A 21,097-nucleotide genomic window follows, 5' to 3' on the forward strand; every position below is an offset into this window, starting at 1 on the left:
AGGCAGTCAAAACCTCCATGGTAAACTGCAAGAAAACAAAAAACCTGACCACCACCTCTTGGCCCTTACAGAGTGCTGCTGTTCTTTCTTATTTTATGTTATGCAGTCATTGCAACGTGCACCTGTTCACACTATATGGAGGTTGTTAGGGATCCGGGTGGTGGAACCTCTGTGCTGCGGTGCAAGGAGGGACCAGAGGGGCGTAACTAGGTATCAACTCGGACTGACCAAGGTCGCACGGCGGCTCAATCGACTCCGTGAACCAGGGAAGGATCGAGCAGAGGGACCAGGTGCTACTCTGGGCCAGTCCTTGTATGAGAGCAGGTGACTCCCACGGGTCAGAAGGCAGGGACTGACCGGTACAGCAGATGAGCACAGCAGGCAGACTGACGGGTGATCCGGGTAGACGGACTGGCAGACACCACAGGTAACTGGCAGGAGCATACAGGTAGGCTGGCTGGTAGGCACGGCAGGTAACTGGTATGTTCTCCGGGTAGGCAGGCAAGCCTGGCCCATAGACAAACTGGCGGGTTTGGACCGTAGGCAGACCGTCGGGCTGGAGAGTGTATTTGGCTGGCGGACTGGACTGGTAGGCTGGCGGACTGGTAGTCAGGCTGGCGGACTGGTAGTCAGGCTGGTGGACTGGTAGTCAGGCTGGTGGACTGGTAGGCTGGCGGACTGGACAGGCTGGCGGACTGGACAGGTAGGCTGGCGGACTGGACTGGTAGTCAGGCTGGTGGACTGGACTGGTAGTCAGGCTGGCGGACTGGACTGGTAGTCAGGCTGGCGGACTGGACTGGTAGTCAGGCTGGCGCACTGGACTTGTAGTCAGGCTGGCGGACTAGACTGGTAGTCAGGCTAGCAGCGGGACCTGAGGGCTGAAGCAGAGTTTAGAACACAGAGCTACAATCTTGCACGGGCACCTCCATTTTGGAGGAGGTGCCTTTTTATATGAGAAGTCCTCTGGCCACTGGCCGGGGACTCTAGGACGGCGCGCGCGCCCTAAGCACAGTGCCCGGGAAGCTGCGCGTGCCAGCAGTAGCAGGAGAGCTGGAAGACGCCGGGATCACGGCGGTAAGAGGGACGGCGTCTCTGCCTGTCAGGGGGCAGAGACGCCGATGCTACAGTACCCCCCCCCCTTTATGCCCCCTCTTTTTTAAAAAGCCAAGCAATGTGAACTGAGGTCTAAGATGGTAGACATGCAAGAAATAGGAGCATGTTCACACTAGCAAAAAGAAACAAAACCTACAAAAGACAAAAGACAAAAATATATCTCATACCCTACCATCATTGTATATAAATGTAAAGCAAAGTTGCATAATAAATATAGGGTACTTAGTGAACTATTTTTGATCAAAAAAAGTATACAAGCCGTCCCACCAGCGGCAAGGTGACCCTAAATTGGGACGGTACCTATACTGTCTATATTAAAAACCTTACTGTATATCAAAGTTGAAGTAATGCATATAAAAGGGCAGACAAATAGGACCGGGTCCCAACTCCAGACCACCCAGGCCCGTGGTAAGCTACATATATACTAATCAGCTCAACAAAGGGGATGCCACACCCTTAAATTGCACAGAATGCAAACAAGACAAAAAACCAAGCAATGTGAACTGAGGTCTAAGATGGTAGACATGCAAGAAATAGGAGCATGTTCACACTAGCAAAAAAAAGCAAAACCTACAAAAGACAAAAATATATCTCATACCCTACCATCATTGTATATAAATGTAAAGCAAAGTTGCATAATAAATATAGGGTACTTAGTGAACTATTTTTGATCAAAAAAAGTATACAAGCCATCCCACCAGCGGCAAGGTGACCCTAAATTGGGACGGTACCTATACTGCCTATATTAAAAACCTTACTGTATATCAAAGTTGAAGTAATGCATATAAAAGGGTAGACAAATAGGACCGGGTCCCAACTCCAGACCACCCAGGCCCGTGGTAAGCTACATATATACCAGTCAGCTCAACAAAGGGGATGCCACACCCTTAAATTGCACAGAATGCAAACAAGACAAAAAACCAAGCAATGTGAACTGAGGTCTAAGATGGTAGACATGCAAGAAATAGGAGCATGTTCACACTAGCAAAAAAAAGCAAAACCTACAAAAGACAAAAATATATCTCATACCCTACCATCATTGTATATAAATGTAAAGCAAAGTTGCATAATAAATATAGGGTACTTAGTGAACTATTTTTGATCAAAAAAAGTATACAAGCCGTCCCACCAGCGGCAAGGTGACCCTAAATTGGGACGGTACCTATGCTGCCTATATTAAAAACCTTACTGTATATCAAAGTTGAAGTAATGCATATAAAAGGGTAGACAAATAGGACCGGGTCCCAACTCCAGACCACCCAGGCCCGTGGTAAGCTACATATATACCAGTCAGCTCAACAAAGGGGATGCCACACCCTTAAATTGCACAGAATGCAAACAAGACAAACAAACAGCAACTGAAAACCACCGCAGTGAAGGCCAGGCAGAGCATAAAAAAGGAGGAAACACAGCGTCTGGTGATGTCCATGAGTTCAAGACTTCAGGCAGTCATTGCCAACAAAGGGTTTTCAACCAAGTACTAGAAATTAACATTTTATTTACAATTATTTAATCTGTCCAATTACTTTTGGTCCCTTTAAAAACAGGGTGGCACATGTTAAGGAGCTGAAACTCCTAAACCCTTCATCCAATTTTAATGTGGATACCCTCAAATGAAAGCTGAAAGTCTGAACTTCAACTGCATCTGAATTTTTTTTTTTAAATTCATTGTGGTAATATCTAGAACCAAAATTAGAAAAATGTTGTCTCTGTCCCAATATATATGGACCTACAGTAACTGTATATACCAACTATAGGGATTTAAAACTTAACTTTTACTATCAAGAATGAAAGATTTGGCAATCCTCAATACATAATTGACAATACACATAACAAATATGTTAAAAAGTAGAAAATGTGCCCATGTCCCTGTATAGGATCATACTCTGACAATAGTCAAAAAAGTGGCAACAAGGCATCAGTGAATACCTATATAAATATATAACTTGTTACAACAAAACCAGACAATAAAGTCCAGAAATTGTATACAGTAGGGCCAATGGATATAAGGAAAGATCTCACCAAATTCGCTGGTCTCCAAATTCCTCCAACAGGTCCTCATCCATAAAGGCCCAAATCATGGAGTCCAAGGGGTTGATTATCCCTTTCAGTCCCTATAATCTTGACTGACCCTCAAACGTATTCTGCACTCCAGTGCACCGGAAGTGACGTGCATACGTGTCGCTAATGGTGCGCCCCATCTACTTGGCACGCAGGGTGCGTTCCAGCGTACCGGAAGTGACGTGCCGGCGTACCAGAAACGAAGTTTGCAGCTCCCCCGGAAATATAGTAGGGAAACTGTGGAGCGCATACAGCATAGTTTGCGGCTCCCCCGGAAATCCTGTGGAGCTCATACAGCGTTCCATAATAGCATAGTGGCGCATACATCCCGGAACCAACCGGCGGTCCACAAACATGAGATATAATATTAAATCTGGTTATAGGGGCGTGCCCTCTGTTTATTGCAGGGTCACAGATATGGGTGGTTTTGTAATCCTATTTGCCCAAATAAGGCGAGAATGTCTTGGATAGGTCCACTTGATTAGTTTATTTTTGAATCTACCAATTACGACACATCTACATAACTAAGGGGTGGGGCACCACTCTCCAGGTGTCCACACTCCCTGATTTAGACATGCTATAAATTGCTGGCAGCCTCTATGGAATCTGCCATTGTCTAAAATTACAACCCAGATAGAGGGTTCCCAGCCCAGTTCCCAGCCCTATATTCTACAGTTTTTTGTGCCAATCCCCTGATGACTCAAGATTTTTGAAGAAACGCGTCGGGAGGCGCATAGGGTCAGTTCAGGGCTGTCCAGGTTTTCAGGGTCACCTCTTGACTGCCCTTGTAAGGGCGGGAGTCTTGGGGTTTGAGGGTCAGTCAAGATTATGGGGACTGACAGGGATAATCAACCCCTTGGACTCCATGATTTGGGCCTTTATGGATGAGGACCTGTTGGAGGAATTTGGAGACCAGCGAATTTGGTGAGATCTTTCCTTATATCCATTGGCCCTACTGTATACAATTTCTGGACTTTATTGTCTGGTTTTGTTGTAACATGTTATATATTTATATAGGTATTCACTGATGCCTTGTTGCCACCTTTTTGACTATTGTCAGAGTATGATCCTAAACAGGGACATGGACATATTTTCTAGTTTTTAACATATTTGTTATGTGTATTGTCAATTTTGTATTGAGGATTGCCAAATCTTTTATTCTTAATAGTAAAAGTTAAGTTTTAAATACACTATAGTTGCTATATATGATTTATAAATTATATTACCACATGTCAAGCAATTTACCAGTTGGTGCAGTAGATTCTAAGAAAACCAACAGACTCCGCATTCATGATCTGCATGTTTTTGAGTCTGTGTATTTGAATAATTAATTGTTAGGGGGTGTGTTCAAAATAATAGCAGTGTGGAGTTCAATAGTGAGGTCAATCATTCTGTGAAGACACAGGTATGAATCAGGTGGCCCTTATTTAAGGATGAAGCCAGCACATGTTGTACATGCATTTCTCCTTGAAAGCCTGAGAAATATGGGTCATTCGAGACATTGTTCAGAAGAACAGCGTACTTTGATTAAAAAGTTGTTTGGAAAGGGTAAAACTTATATAGAAGTGCAGACTATGATAGGCTGTTCAGCTAAAATAATCTCCAATGCTTTAAAATGGAAAGCAAAACCAGAGAGACGTGGAAAAAAAACAGAAGACTACCATTCGAATGGATCGAAGAATATCCAGAATGGAAAAGATTCAGCCTATGATCAGCTCCAGGATGATCAAAGACCGTCTCAAGTTACCTGTGAGTACTGTCACAGTTAGAAGATGCCTGTGTGAAGCTAATCTCTTAGCAAGAAGTCCCCGCAAAGTCCCACTGTTAAAAAAAGACATGTACTGAAGCGGATACAATTTGTCAAAGAACACATCAACTAGCCTAAAGAGAAGTGGAGAAACATTTTGTGGACTGATGAAAGTAAAATTGTTCTTTTTGGGTCCAAGGGGCTCAGACAGTTCGTCAGACGACCCCTAAACTCTGCATTCAAGCCACATTACACTCTGAAGACAGTGAAGCATGGTGGAGCAAGCATTATGATATGGGCACGTTTCTCTTACTATGGTGCCGGACCTATTTACCGCATACCAGGGATTATGGACCAGTTTGCATATATTAAAATACTTGAAGAGGTCATATTGCCTTACGCTGAAGAGGATATGCCCTTGAAATGGGTGTTTCAACAAGACAACGACCCTAAACACACCAGTAAACGATTAAAATCTTGGTTCCAGTCCAACAAAATAGAGGTTATGGAGTGACCAGCCCAATCCCCGGTGTTACGGATCCGGGTGGTGAAACCTCTGTGCTGCGGTGCAAGGGGGGACCAGAGAGGCGTAACTAGGTATCAACTCGGACCGACCAAGGTCGTACGGCGGTTCAATCGACTCCGTGACCAGGGAAGGACCGAGCAGAGGGACCAGGTGCTACTCTGGGTACCAACCTTGTATGAGAGCAGGTGACTCCCACGGGTCAGAAGGCAGGGACCGACCGGTGCAGCAGATGAGCACGGCAGGCAGGCTGACGGGTGATCCGGGCAGACGGACAGGCAGGCGCGACAGGTAACAAGCAGGAGCCTCCAGGTAGGCTGACAGGTAGGCACGGCAGGTAACAAGCAGGAGCCTCCAGGTAGGCTGACAGGTGGACACTGGCATGCACGGCTGGCATGCAGACAGGTAGGCACGGCAGGTTAAAGGCAGATGCTTCCAGACAAGCAGGCGGGTTGAGCCCATAGACAAACTGGCGGACTGGACCGTAGGCAGACTGTTTGGTTGGAGAGTAGACAAGCTGGCGGACAGGACTGGTAGTCAGGCTGGCGGGCAGGCAGGACTTGTAGTCAGGCTAGCAGCGGGACCTGAGGGCTGAAGCAGAGTTTAACACACAAAGCTACAACCTTGCACGGGCACCTCCATATTGGAGGAGGTGCCTTTTATAGGGGAAGTCCTCCGGCCATTGGCCGGGGACTTTTTAGGACGGCGCGCGCGGCCCCTTTAAGAGGGAGGGAGCGTGTGCGCGCCCTAAGTACAGAGCCGGGGAAGCTGCGTGCACCAGCAGCAGCTGCAGGGAGGCCAGAAGACGCCGTAGCAGGACCACGGCGGTAAGGGGGACGGAGTCTCTGCCGGGCAGGAGGCAGAGACGCCGATGCTACACCCGTATCTTAATCCGATAGAACACTTGTGGGGTGACATCAAAAATGCTGTTTCTGAGGCAAAGCCAACAGATGCCAAAAAATTGTGAGGTGTAGTCAAAACATGAAACTACTTGCATTTTGCACTTAGTGCATAGCCTTTATGAGTCTAGAAGTACTACTATATGTCAAATGGACCAGAATGTGTATGAGACCCTCCTTTATTCTAATACAGGATGTATCAGAATCCCTAATTTTTGGCAGTTCTTTCTTCCTTCATAAATTACACTGAAATTACCTATTTGTTAATAAAAAATAAAATTTTGGTTTAAGTCATTATACAGGAAAAAAATTATTCTTAAAGAAGTTGTCCAGTACTTTAGATTACCCCCCCCCCCCCATGTATCTCCACGGGGCCCCTAAGGATTTTTGTAATTAGCTTACGTTGCAGCCAAGGATAGCGCCGCTCACAGGTATCACGTGACCCCGCGCTGACGTCACGACAAGTGAGGCATGACAGCTGGATTGTGGGCGCGATCACCCCCCGCGTCACACCCAGCATTCACCTCGTGCGTTCCCAATGAATGGGGAGAGGGAGAGCGCGAGGTGGATGCCGGGTGTGACGCAGGGGGTAACCCCACCTACAGCCTGGCATTCACTGTGGAATGTGGAAGAGAGAGACCCCCGGCTGCTGCCAGCACTTGTCGTGACATCAGCGGATATCAGAGCCGGCTGCAGCCGGGGGTCACGTGATGCCTGTGAGCGGCCAGTGATAGCGCCCCTCACAGGCATTATCTGCAACGTAAGGTAATTACAAAAATCCTTAGGGGCCCAGGGGGGATACATTGTGGGGGTAATCTAAAGTACTGGGCAACCCCTTTAACATTTTTGTTCCTGTAAAATGCAATTTCTCATTGATTGGGAATGTTTTATTGTCAGTCCTTAAAGTGGAGAAAAAGTGTCACACCATTGCTCTCAGCAGCGATCTGGGAGTCAGAGATCTCTCCAGGGGTCTTCCCCATGCTGTTCTCCTTCCATTCAGCACTTTTTCCATCCATTTGAACATTTTCACTGCCGCCCAGACCTCCTTGTAGGGTCTTCCAGAAAAATGCTCGGATTTCTCATTGACTTCCATTCGGTTCGAGTAACAAGCATCTGAGCAGTTTAGTGCTCACTCATCTATAGTCTTAATATGTGCTGTTATCTACCACTATATGGTCACCAAATAGTGGTAATATCGGTTAGTGACCCACTCGGATGTTTCGCCTCCCCTGTGCTTGAAGTCTTAGCTACGATTTTGGTGGATTGTGACTGCTGGGACCCCCAGGATGCACAGCACAGAATCCAACTTGTTCTTGTGCCTGAATCTGAAATAGAGCGCTACTAAGGTAAAAGTATCTGAGTTCTTGTAAAATCAGTGGATCAGGGCATGTTTCCCCCTAGCTTGGTTGCCACTTCTTGTGCACACAATGTCTATTTCAGGTGGTTTCCCCCTGGCTCCCTTATGAAAAGCACTCAATAAAAATTAAATTGAACATACACTGCAATGTAAAAACAACTTGCTGTGCAAACTGTATGTTTCAGTCTTGTTTAATCTTCTGTTTGGTGTCCAAACCATTGGACAGATATAACATGTATAGCATTGATATGCCATAAATGTCAGTAATATTCAATTAAATTCAAAAGGACATTAATCAATTTTAATTTTTTTTTTTAATTAAGAATTACATGGAAGGTTGAAAAGATGTTCTTGGAGGCCTTTGACTTTTGCAGATATTTCTTGCTGGTCAGACGGCCACAGGTACAGTAGATGGTACAACTCTTTCCATGCAGGTACAGCATTGATGGTGGATGTGCTGTACTTTCTTCAGGGCACTAGATGTGAGGGTTTTCTGCCCTTGAGATGTTTCTGGTGCCCTGGTGACAGTGGGCAAAAATGCAGCTTTGTCTGATAGTGCGAGCAGCCCTGGATAATCCACGCCGGCAGGATGATATCATCCGGCGGAAGATAGAACCTATAAAAAAGATGTAAAACCGAAGTAAGTAATGGGACTCCATATTAGAGGACACTACTGTGGTGTCTGTGTGGGAGACCGGTAGAGGAATCTTCTCCATACAGAGGTGCGGGATCATTGTCAGCCATCATACATGTGACAATCCCACCACTGACAGATGACATCTGCTCCACATGACTTATCTCACTGACATCATACAACATGGAGATTATCCTCACACTTACCTCGCCTACTACTTTCCCCCTCTTCCACTTTATCTGTTCTTTGCTGTTTTCTCAGATTTAGTGCAGATTTCTTTCTCTCCTGAACTGGAGGTTCTAATAAAAAGTCAGAAAAAGATGTTGATTATAAACTCCTCAAAGATTAATTTTATATGTTTATAGAGTTACTCAAACTGGTTAATATGCACTTGTAGCTTTTCTGTCTGCGGCCGTGTGGTGTCTCCCTTATTAACATGACATTACTTGCAGCAAGCCAAAGTGTTTTTATATAATCCGTCAGATAACACTTAAGCGTAAGTTTAAAGAAGACTCATCACCAGGTCTTAAGTGTCCAGAATTCACTCTTACTTTATTCCCCCTGCTTTCCTGAGGACTCTGTTTTTGGTTTTTATTAAAATCCCCCTTAGGCTATGTGCCCACGATGCAGAAATGCTCCGGATTTTTTCCTGAGCGTTTCTGCATCTCCCTGGCACAAAAAACGCATGCGGATTGTACATGCGGATTGTACATGCGGATTGTACATGCGGATTGTACATGCGGATTGTACATGCGGATTGTACATGCGGATTGTACATGCGGATTGTACATGCGGATTGTACATGCGTTTTTCCTGCCAGGGACATGCGGATGTGAAGCGTTTTGATCATGCGATTTCGCATGCGGGTTGTCAAGCGCTTTCCAAGCGATTTTAGTATCACTTGGAAAGTGCTTGACAACCTGGTCACACTATATAAATCCATGCAACTGGCATAGATTTATATAGTGTGACCGAAAGAATGGTAAAAAATAAAAAATAAATATACTTGCCTTCTGATGGCCCCCGGAGTCCTTGTCTTGGCTTGCCGGCAGCTCGCGGTAGATTTAAGGACCTGCCGACATCATTGGTCGCATGACCCGTCACATGATTAAATGACGTCAGCGCAGGTCCTTTAGTCTACCGCGATCTGCCGGCAAGCCGAGACAAGGAACCGGAGGCCATCAGAAGGTAAGTATAATATTTATTTTTTATTTTATTCTTTTTTTTTACAGGTTCTATGGTTAGGGGGGTCCGGAGGAGAGTCTCCTCTTCTCCAGACCCGAGTACCATCCGCACATTGAAACAAATGGATTCCGCATGTACAGATGCAGTGATGCGGATTCCATGTGTTCCAATGCAAGTCAATGGCGGTGAAAACGCAGCACTTCTGCAAAATAATTGGTAGTGCTGCGGATTTTTCCACAATGATAATCCGCAGCGGAAATTTCCGCAGCATGTGCACAGCAGATGCGGATTATCATTGGGGAACATGGCAGACCTTCTACCAAGCGTTTTTTAAGCGTTTCTGCGGCGGAATTGCCGCTGCGGAAACGATTAAAAACGCATAGTGAGCACATCGCCTTACAGTTCCACAGACAGGGGCCTTTTTATTTAGTGGTCATTTTTATGGTCTTTACCACACTATAATACTGAAGAAGAGGCTGAAGACGCTCCCCCCCCCCCAGATAATCCTGTAAGCACCACCCCCTTGTAAAGAACATAAAAATTAGCACTAAATAAAACTGCCAATAACTCTGGAACCGTATGGTGGATTTTACCAAAGCAAAAAATTGAATACTGAGGGGCAGCGGGAATAAAGTAAGTCATTATCTGAGCCTTCATGTGCAGATTCACATTACACTTTTGTATCATAGCCTATAATGGGATGGTCTATAAATCTGTACATACCTGACAATGAGGGCGAGGATGACTCACACTTTTTAGCAGTGACACACTGATTGTTACCATCATCAGTTTTGGAAGGGGGAGATTCTTTCTGCCTGTTTGGTAGAAGAAAGTCAAGTAAATTACAAGTGAAAACAATACAAAAAGGAAGAACACTTGTCTGCAAGGCCATTTGGGACATCATGAAGGGGATACTCTGCTCAGGACCCCATTCTACCAGCAAGAATGGAGTCTAACTAGTAATATTGGCCTATAAAGAGCTGGGAATGAATGGCTGGTTGCAATGATCAACTGATATTGCTGTGTAATCACAAGCCTGATGAACAGCAATCAGTTATCATGGGGTGGTGGATGCTGGATTTAGATTTGTGTTACTCGTGTCTGAGCATATATCAGAGCTAAATCTCATAATAATAATAATAATCTACTCACCAGTCTGGGTGTTTTTTGCTGTTCTCAGGGGTACACTCTGGAGGTGACATAGGTTCTTCAATGGTCACCATCTTGGTACTGGTGGTATATAGCTAAAAAACACAAAGAAATATAAAATATAAATAGATATATTTTTAAACTTTTTTTCTAATTATAGGTTTTATTCATTTTTTTGACCTACATGCTTTAGACATACTTACTTTGGAAAACCTTTGAGAAGATGATTCAAAGTTTTTGATTTCTGGACAGTCATTGTCCTCACTTGTGTCCCCATCATCTGAATTCCTAAATTTATAACGCACAGAGCGATCTGAAAAGTAAAAGTGTTATGAGAAATTATTAGTATAAGAGCCGGTCAGACAGTCACCATGTTATTACTCATTATGATGGGAACTGATTGTCACACATAATGAAAGAAAAGGCACTCAGCAGTTTTCTGCTGATAACGTCTCATTTTACTTACTGCTAAAGTAGCGGGTGTCCTCATCTGATTTTAGATCAGGAACGAACAGAGGCTTCTGACTTAGAAGGTTGTTAAAGTTTAAGGCACGCAGAAATGGATGAATTTTGATCTCGTGTGCCCCTCCTGGAAAAGGAAGACAAGAAAGAAATCGATACAGTTATTGTCAGAGAAACTACTCCGTATCTATACAGTTTATGTTAATCTGAACTGGAGATTTAAAAGAGCCAACATGAAGGAAATGTACTGAACATTAGAGCATGAAGAATGGGGAATGGACACGTTGGTAGAGACCTTCAGTGCTCATCCTCATGGACACCTTCATTTGTCCAGAGGTGTAATAAGTCATTATTAATACTATTATCATATTACCTGTCCCAAGTCTTTGTTCTGGATTTTTTCTGAGTAGCTGAGTGATGATGCCTCGAGCATTTGGTGGAGGAAAGTAATTACATCTCCAAACAATGTCATCTGTGATATAAAAAGAAAATATTACAGGAAATAAAACCTCTTCATTTATTTACATAAAAAAGCATTTTCCTTAAAAAAGCTAGAAGCTAAACCAAGGAACCAATCAAACCAAATAACAGCGACATGACAAGCAGTCAGATTATTTTACTTACCACTGAGGATACTGCGTAATTTCTCCTTTTGGGAAGCCCTATAAAATGGTGTATATCCAAAGAGAAATTCATATAGGATGATGCCTACTGACCACCAGTCAACAGGTCTTCCATAGCCTTTCTTTAGAATAACTTCTGGGGCCATGTAACTAGACGTTCCAGCAGTCTGGAAAACAACAGAAGAATGAGATGATGATCAATACATACGACAAATAACATCAGTGGAAATGTGATGAGAAATGATCAGAGAAGGAGAAAGAGATGAAATATGTAAAGTAGAAGATCCTGTAAGTAAAGCCGACCTCTTTATCACAGAACTCTTTGGTGATGTCCTTAGTTGGAGCCTTATAGATGTTTGATGTTGGTCTCATGAGGCCAAGTTTTGAAACTCCAAAATCGGTCACTTTAATATGTCCTGTTGATGTTATCAGGAGGCTGTAAAAGAAAAGATGGTGTCAGCCCCAAGTAATAACCCATAGACTGTATAACAAACTAACTTTCATCCCCTTTATTATACCTCAAGGGTCACTTACTTTACAGGCTTCAGGTCTCTGTGCACCACACCATAGCTGTGCAGATATTCCACAGCAAGGACTGTTTCTGCAATGTACAGACGGGCCAAGGTGATAGGTAAAGGACCCCTGTGCTGTAGAAGATTGCCACAGTCTCCTCCTACAGGAAAAAGCAAATATGACAGGTGAGGGTCTGTTACAGAGTAAATTACACATGATGAGTGTGAATGTGAAACAAGCGGAGATATTGGGACAGGATGGTATATATAGAGATACACTGTGTAATGTAGAGCGTATACTGCAGAGGAACCCTGTACATAGAGACAGAGCCAGGCCTCATCTACAAGCCTCTAATTTATTTCTCTGTGAAAGTTCTCATCTATAAAAACTGTTCAAATACAGAGAAATCTTCCTTTCCTCCATAGCAGATATTGCCGCCATGCTCAGTGAGGACACACAAGGCATCTTAGTAACATTATAGTAAATGCGGTGTGGACATGTAACCGTCCATGTGGACATGTTCAGGTTATATATAAGGTGCTAGGATTAGGCAGACGTGGGCTGGATATAAATACAATGGATGTGTCCTACCTGGTGCATACTCCATGACCATACACAGATGAAGTTTAGTAGGAAAGGAGCAGAACATGGAGGCCACAAAGGGACAATCAGCGAATGTAGAGATGTCCCTCTCCTGAAAGGCCCATTTAAGGGTCTTTGGCTTTTTCAGGTTCTGCTTGTCCATTTTCTTCATAGCACATATCTTGTTTGTGTCTGTATGGCGAACTAGGTGGACGGATCTGAGGAGGAAGAAAATCCATGATTTATTATGAATTCTTACTAACAGTCCATCCATAGACCTGATCAAGTGATCTCCTGTACTAATGGTTAATACTAGATGTGCGGCCATCACTAGAAATCCATAAAATAAATAACACTCCATAAATGATCACCTATGGAAAGTCCTCATCCACGTCACATCCTAACTGACCTGAAGAGAGACAATTAGATGTGGACAGTGATGTGGAACCATAATTTCTCTATGGTAGCATTGCAGGGGCAGGACGTAGAGACATAGGCATCGTCATAAGGAGCCCTGAGAAATAAATATTATACCAAAGTAAAGCTCACCCAAATCCTCCACAGCTGATCAGTTTGATAGGATTAAAGTCGTCCTTACAAGGATTTCTCCCCTGGTTCACTGATCTGATCAAGGCCTAAAAAGGAATAAGAAATGACATTAAGACAACGAAGCTGCAGGAGGATAAAAGCTCCAGATGCAGGAACATCTCCCGTCTATATTATATCCCCCCTGATTACACTGCAACCGAAGTAGAGGACGTGATAAAAGCCGGACCCCCCACAGACACTATTATATTATAGGGGGATATTCCCCATACACATAAATCATTGTACTGCAGGGGAGGATAAGGGACATCACACGGAGGAGACAGAATAATAACACCACCGTCACACATAATAGGTCTGATCTACATAAGAGCAGAGATATCCCATTGTCATATGGGGTATAATATGGGATGTGTAATTCCCACCCGTCATCTGATGATATACAGACGTCCCATGATACTTACACTGGCTGATTCCTGGATGATTTCTGGTGGCTCAGATGTTCCACCATCAGTATTTGCCGGCACAGTTATTCCTATAATAATGATAAAATAATGAAGAGACGACATGTATTAGTCTATATCACCACTTATATAACACATCCATATAATAATGGAAATGATAAGACCCCTGTACATGGAATATACTAGATATAAGGATATTCTGCACACACTGTATATATTTATGGCATATGTATATATATATACTGTATTATGAACGTGTCATTGCTCAGGATCTGACCGAATCCTCAACAATTACATGATTGGGGACCAATGAGCCTCTTTGTACATTTGTGACCCCCTCCATTATAGTCCATGGGGGCTCATGAGCCGCCAGCGGTCTCATACATTGGATGAAGAGTAAATCTCCATGTTCTCTGCCTTTCTCTATAACTTGATATTTGTATGTAGAATATTAGATGACCGGCTTACCTTCCATCAGATCAGGGTTCGGCCCCGGCTGACTGATATCAGGGTCAGCAATATTTCCGTTTTGCCCCTCTTTGGAGTCGCCTTCAGATGTTTCCTGATGGATATAATATATACAATTAATATAACATTTCACAAATACTACATTACCACATACAATAGACAGGAAGGACTAAACATTGGATTTCCTGGATAATTTCAGTATTGGACGAACTGTACAACGCCGCTCCCCCCAGTAAATCCACATTAATATACAACCCCTGGCAAAAATTATGGAATCACCGGGCTCGGAGGATGTTCATTTAGTTGTTTAATGTTGAAAAAAAAGCAGATCACAGACATGGCACAAAACTAAAGTAATTTCCAATGGCAACTTTAGGGCTTTAAGAAACACTAAAAGAAATCAATATTAAAAATGTGGTACTCAGTAAGGGTAATTTTTTTTAGACCAAGCAGAGGGAAAAAAATTATGGAATCACTAAATTCTGAAGAAAAAATTATGGAATCACCCTGTAAATTTTCATTTCCAAAACTAACACCTGCATCAAATTAGATCTGCTAGTTAGTCTGCATCTAAAAAGGAGTGATCACACCTTGGAGAGCTGTTGCACCAAGTGGACTGACATGACTCATGGCTCCAACACGAGAGATGTCAATTGAAACAAATTAGAGGATTATCAAACTCTTAAAAGAAGGTAAATCATCACACAATGTTGCAAAAGATGTTGGTTTTTCACAGTAAGCTGTGTCTAAAATATGGACCAAATAGAAACAACATGGGAAGGTTGTTAAAGGCAAATATACTGGTAGAACAAGGAAGACATCAAAGCGTCAAGACCGGAAACTTAATCCAATATGTCTTCAAAACAGGAAATGCACAACAAAACAAATGAGGAATGAATTGGAGGAAACTGGAGTCAATGTCTGTGACCGAACTGTAAGAAACCGCCGAAAGGAAATGGGATTTACATACAGAAAAGCTAAACATAAGCCATCATTAACACCTAAACACAGAAAGAAACAAGGTTACAATGGGCTAAGGAAAAGCAATTGTGGACTGTGGATGACTGGATGAAAGTCATATTCAGTGATGAATCGCGAATCTGCATTGGGCAAGGTGATGATGCTGGAACTTTTGTTTGGTGCCGTTCCAATGAGATTTATAAAGATGACTGCATGAAGAGAACATGCAAATTTCCACAGTCATTGATGATATGAGGCTGCATGTCAGGTAAAGGCATTGGGGAGATGGCTGTCATTACATCTTCAATAAATGCCCAAGTTTACATTGATATTTTGGACAGTCTTCTTATCCCATCAATTGAAACGATGTTTGGGGATGATGACATCATTTTTCAAGATGATAATGCATCCTGCCATAGAGCAAAAACTGTGAAAACATTCCTTGAAAGAAGACACATAAGGTCAATGTCATGGCCTGCAAATAGTCCGGATCTGAATCCAATTGAAAATCTTTGGTGGAAGTTGAAGAAAATGGTGCATGACAAAGCTCCAACCTGCAAAGCTGATCTGGCAACAGCAATCAGAGAAAGTTTGAGCCAGATTGATGAAGAGTACTGTTTGTCACTCATTAAGTCCATGCCTCAGAGACTGCAAGCTGTTATTAAAGCCAGAGGTGGTGCAACAAAATACTAGTGATGTATTGGAGTGTTCTTTTGTGTGTTTGTTTTTCATGATTCCATAATTTTTCCTCAGAATTGAGTGATTCCATATTTGTTTCAATTGACATCTCTCGTGTTGGAGCCATGAGTCATGTCAGTCCACTTAGTGCAACAGCTCTCCAAGGTGTGATCACTCCTTTTTAGATGCAGACTAACTAGCAGATCTATTTTGATGCAGGTGTTAGTATTGGAAATGAAAATTTACAGGGTGATTCCATAATTTTTTCTTCAGAATTTAGTGATTCCATAATTTTTTTCCCTCTACTTGGTATGAAAAAAATTACCCTTACTGAGTACCACATTTTTAATCTTGATTTCTTTTAGTGTATCTTAAAGCCCTAAAGTTGCCATTTGAAATGACTTTAGTTTTGTGCCATGTCTGTGATCTGCTTTTTCTTCAACAACATTAAACAACTGAATGAACATCAGACTGTCCTCACAGATGATGGAGCCGCAGAGACAGGCGGTCATAAAATGTCCTGTGTCTGCCTGGAGCGGACAGGGAGGCCTCTACCACCATAAATCTGAGCTTCTGCTATATGACGGTAATCTGGAGAGGATCAGACAACAAGGACATGAGATATAGAAGACGATGGCTCCTTACCAGGTTCTCCAGGGAGTAGGCCGGATACTCCAGTACAAGCAGGACATTCTGGGCCAGTTGTTTAATAAAGGCCAATTCTCCACTATGGGATTTTTCTTCAGCCTATAGAGATGGAAATAAACAAGAAAGGAAAATCATGAGAGAAAGTGCAGAATGGAGGACGCCATTTATATCGCCGTGTTACTCCTGATATCGCCACTACAAATGCTACATGACAGCTGACGAGGGATCCGGTCATTTGTAAACCTCTAAAGGGAACCTGTCATGTAAAGTAATGCTATTAACCTGCAGATATGGAGTTGATATACAGGTTATTAGCATTCTGACACTGTGCGGCCATATTAGCACCGTCTGTCAGTCAGTGCCGGGTGCGGTTACAGCCGCCGCTCACTATGCAGAGAACGGTGACTGAAAGCCTGCCGGCGCCACCGATATGACTGAAAGAGTGAGGCTGCCTGGGGGATACAGTTTATTTCAGTGTGGCGGCTCCATGGTGTCAGAACGCTGTTAACCTGCAGATTAAGGTGCAGATTAATAGCATTATTTTAGGCGACAGGTTCCCTTTATATCTCCACGTCCACCCTCCACACCTAGGGCATGTAAGTAAGACACATGACTGCTTACGACTTGTGTAAATCGGCCTGTGACAATTAAAAATCACATCTCCCCAAACCCTCTATTTATCAAGTACCGCCTTTTAAATCCTCCTTCCTCTCCTCCATTTCTTACAGCGTAAAAAACAAGTCTTCACTGGGCCCCATCAACAGAAAAATAAGAAATGTTACGGGTCTCAGAATTTAGCGACACAAAGCAAAAAAATGTTTTCGCAATATTCTGAATTTTCTTTGCATATTCGGTATCGCCTTAATCGAACTGACGTGGAAAATCATTTTTCAGGTCATTTTTACTGCATAACAAACGCCGTAAAAACAAAACCCCCAAAAACTACTGTATATTTTATGGTAAAAAGAATGGAGCCACTCAAAACTACAACTCTTCTCACAAACGCCAACAGAAAAATAAGAAAGTTATGGCTCTTAAAAGAAAGTGATGAAAAAATGACAGCAAAAAAATGTCAAATTTCCTGGTCCTTACAAGGTTAACCAATCCCATTCACCCCACGGTAACAACCTTCCTGTCCCTATTTCAATTAACCCTTTAGATACCTCAATTTCCCTTGTTATGTAGCCTGTATGCCCTATTTTTGGTCCCCAGCTATTCTTATCTTAGTATTTGGAACAGGTTAAACTTAAACTTGTAATCCCTTATCATATTCTATTATTATTATTATTATAAGATTTGTGCAGATTGCCTGCTATTTACCTGCTGTACGAGTGTCCAGATGTTTTGCTGTAAATGCTCAAGATATTCTGAGCTAATACGACCTTTGTGGTATTTGGTCAGGCAGTCTCTCACAAGCTTCATAACCAGCCGGTAAGTGAAGCTGAGGACGCCATCGGGTAGTGGTAGCACAATGTCAGGGGCGTAGGTGGTAAGAATCCCCTGGAGCAGTGCTAACACCTGAAGTCTGTCTGAAGGAATTTCAGACATTTCAAGTAAATCCAAAGTAAATCCAAGCGCAATCAGTATATGATTAGCTATGTAGCTTCTCACTGACAGCAATGACACCGGAATGTCAAAGTGACTATGTGGGTGTAAACACTTCTGTAAGTAGTGATGGTTAATTATGATGTCATGATGGAATCTAGTGTTCTCATCTTTTTTTTTTTTAAACAAACTTTATTTAATGAGACAAAATAGACAAACAAATCAGGTTATAATCCTAGAATCTCCATGACATTTACCAACACAGACCACATCTTTAGAAATAAGTGTGAAATCCATCCAATCATTTTTTTTCACAATTTTAACAGATTCAGTTTTTAACTCCGCATGCAAAACAGCAAAAAAATACTTGTCTAAAATCCTTATATGAATAGATGTAAAAATAAGTGAATCCATTAGACTTTAAGTAATCCTGTTGTCCCCCTATGTTCCTCCGTATGATACCAGGATGTGTGTCAGAATACTTTCATCAGCTGGGACATATCAGATTGTGTATTGCTATATTCATTAAAAGATCTCAGTTTGTGAAAAAACGCTGTCGTCGACTTTTCTTTTTGTCTTTCTGACTCAAGTTTGTCATAAACTAATAAGGTTTTCAGAGTTTTGATTATTTCAGATAATTGAGGAGTCTCTTTCTTCAACCAATATCTAAGTGGACATTTTTTAACCACCAAAAGAACGACATGTATTATCTGTATAGACAGAACTCTGTCCCCATCCTCCCGATGTTCTGTTACAATATGATGAAATAAACATGCCCGAGGAGACTGTGGTACTTTAATTTTCCAAACATTATCTAAATAGAGAAGGGTCTCTTCCCACACCATTTGGGTGGAAGGGCATCGCCTGATGCTATCAAACAAATTGGTTTTAGGTTACATTTTGGGCATTTTCATAAATAATGTGATGAAGCATCTTTGTAGGAAAAATTGAAAGCATAAATGGCATTATGAATCAGTTTGTACTGCATTTCTCTCCATTGTTCATTGCTATTTTTACTTTATCCAAGCCCGTCAAAAGTTTACCATCTATCTAAGTGTCATTTAGCGCTATACTCCAATGGATAAATGAATCAGGTACCGCAGTGTGCAGAATTTGTCTCCTAATCCTTTGGTATATTGTGGATAGGGAATTTACCCATGAGCTAGACCACATCAATATGTCAAAATCACCCCTCCTTTCCACCTTCCCGAAATCTCTCACCATAGAGCTGTGGAAAGTGACTGTTTGGTGGTACTGTAGATATTGATGATCTCCCATATCATACATCCCTGAGAATTCCTGCCAGGTGAGCAGCCTTCCTTCATTAACATTTAATAAATCCCTTTCTGGTTCCATTGCTTACAAAGCTTGTTCTGTTTACCCTGAATAAATCTAGGATTTTCCCATAAGGGCACTAATTTAGATAGGTGAAAAGGTTGTGTGTATAATTTTCTTAAAACTTTCTACACACCCCCGGGCATGGGGAGCAGTGAATATTCCGCCAGCTGACATCGGCGTGTGGGGGCCATAAACAGTGCCAGCAGGAGACCCTTCCCCATAACAATGCGGCATGACATTTTTTTCTTCACATTTTTTTCCTATTTTCCTCCTCTAAAACCTTATAGTCTGTAAAATACGGTATATTAAAAACTGTGGATTAAGACATAGATTTCAAAAAACAACTCACATATATACATTGCTCATTTAACCCCTTTACCATCTTGGGATTTTTTGTTTTTGCATTTTCATTTTTTGATCCCCTTCTACCCAGAGCCATAACTTTTTTTTTTCAGTCAATATGGCCGTGTGAGGGCTTGTTTCTCGCGGACGAGTTGTACTTTTGAACGACACCATTGATTTTACCATATTGTGTACTGGAAAACGGGAAAAAAATTCCAAGTGTGGTGAAATTGCAAAAAAAGTGCAATTCAACAATTGTTTTTTTTAACATATTCACTAAATGCTAAAAGTGACCTGCCATTATGATTCTCCAGGTCATTACGAGTTTGTAGACACCAAACATGTCCAGGTTCTTTTTTATTTAAGTGGTGAAAAAAAATTCCAAAGTTTGTAAAAAAGAAAATAAAGGAGCCATTTTCCAAGACCCATGGAATCTCTTTTTTTGGGATCTGGGGTCGGGTGAGGGCTTATTTCTTGCGTGCTGAGCTGACATTTTTATTGATGCCATTTTGGGGTAGATACGATGTTTTTATCACCCGTTATTTCATTTTATTGCAATGTTGCAGCAAACAAAATTCTACATTTTTGTTTTTTATCCTCATTACCGATCTGATTAATTCTTTTTATATTTTGACAGATCGGGTGATTCTGAACTCGCCGATTAGAGATGAGCGTTGTTCGACTCGAACTGTTCGCCAATCTCAAATTCGAGCTGTTTTGGGCGGTGTTCGAGCCGTTCGGCGAACACGAAAAAAATTCGGCTGTTCGAGGTTATGTTCGATAACTGTTCGTGCACCAAAATCATAACTGGATTTTTTCTCAGTAATGATGAAAATTAATGTTAATACGCAGTTTGAGTGTACAGCGGGGCGGGGGGAGGGGCAGGGGATGGATCTCTGCAGGAATAATGAAGATCTCCATTTTTTTTTTCTCTTTCCCGCATTTACAGTGGGGAGGTGCAATCTGTCAGCCTATCAGCAGCGCACACACGGAGCGAAGTGCTTTTTTTCACACAAGCAAGGGCATGTGTCATTGGCAGTGTATGTCACATGTCCTTGCCCTGTAAGACCCTGCCATTTTCCCCGTCGCCACCATTTTCTCACTGCTGCAGCTGCGTGTTAGACGGCACCGCTGTTGCTGTGTGCGCTATACCTTGTTAATTTCAAGCCAATTTTCGCACAAATCTACAGATAGCTTGGGAGTAGGGAAGAGTTGTGATTGCAGTCCTTTTAAGGACTAGGTTACAGCATTTCCTACGAC

This window comes from Phyllobates terribilis, unplaced genomic scaffold, assembly GCF_046119375.1.
Source record: "Phyllobates terribilis strain yellow unplaced genomic scaffold, ASM4611937v1 Scaffold_34__1_contigs__length_13252353, whole genome shotgun sequence".
NCBI classification, from domain to species: Eukaryota; Metazoa; Chordata; class Amphibia; order Anura; family Dendrobatidae; genus Phyllobates; species Phyllobates terribilis.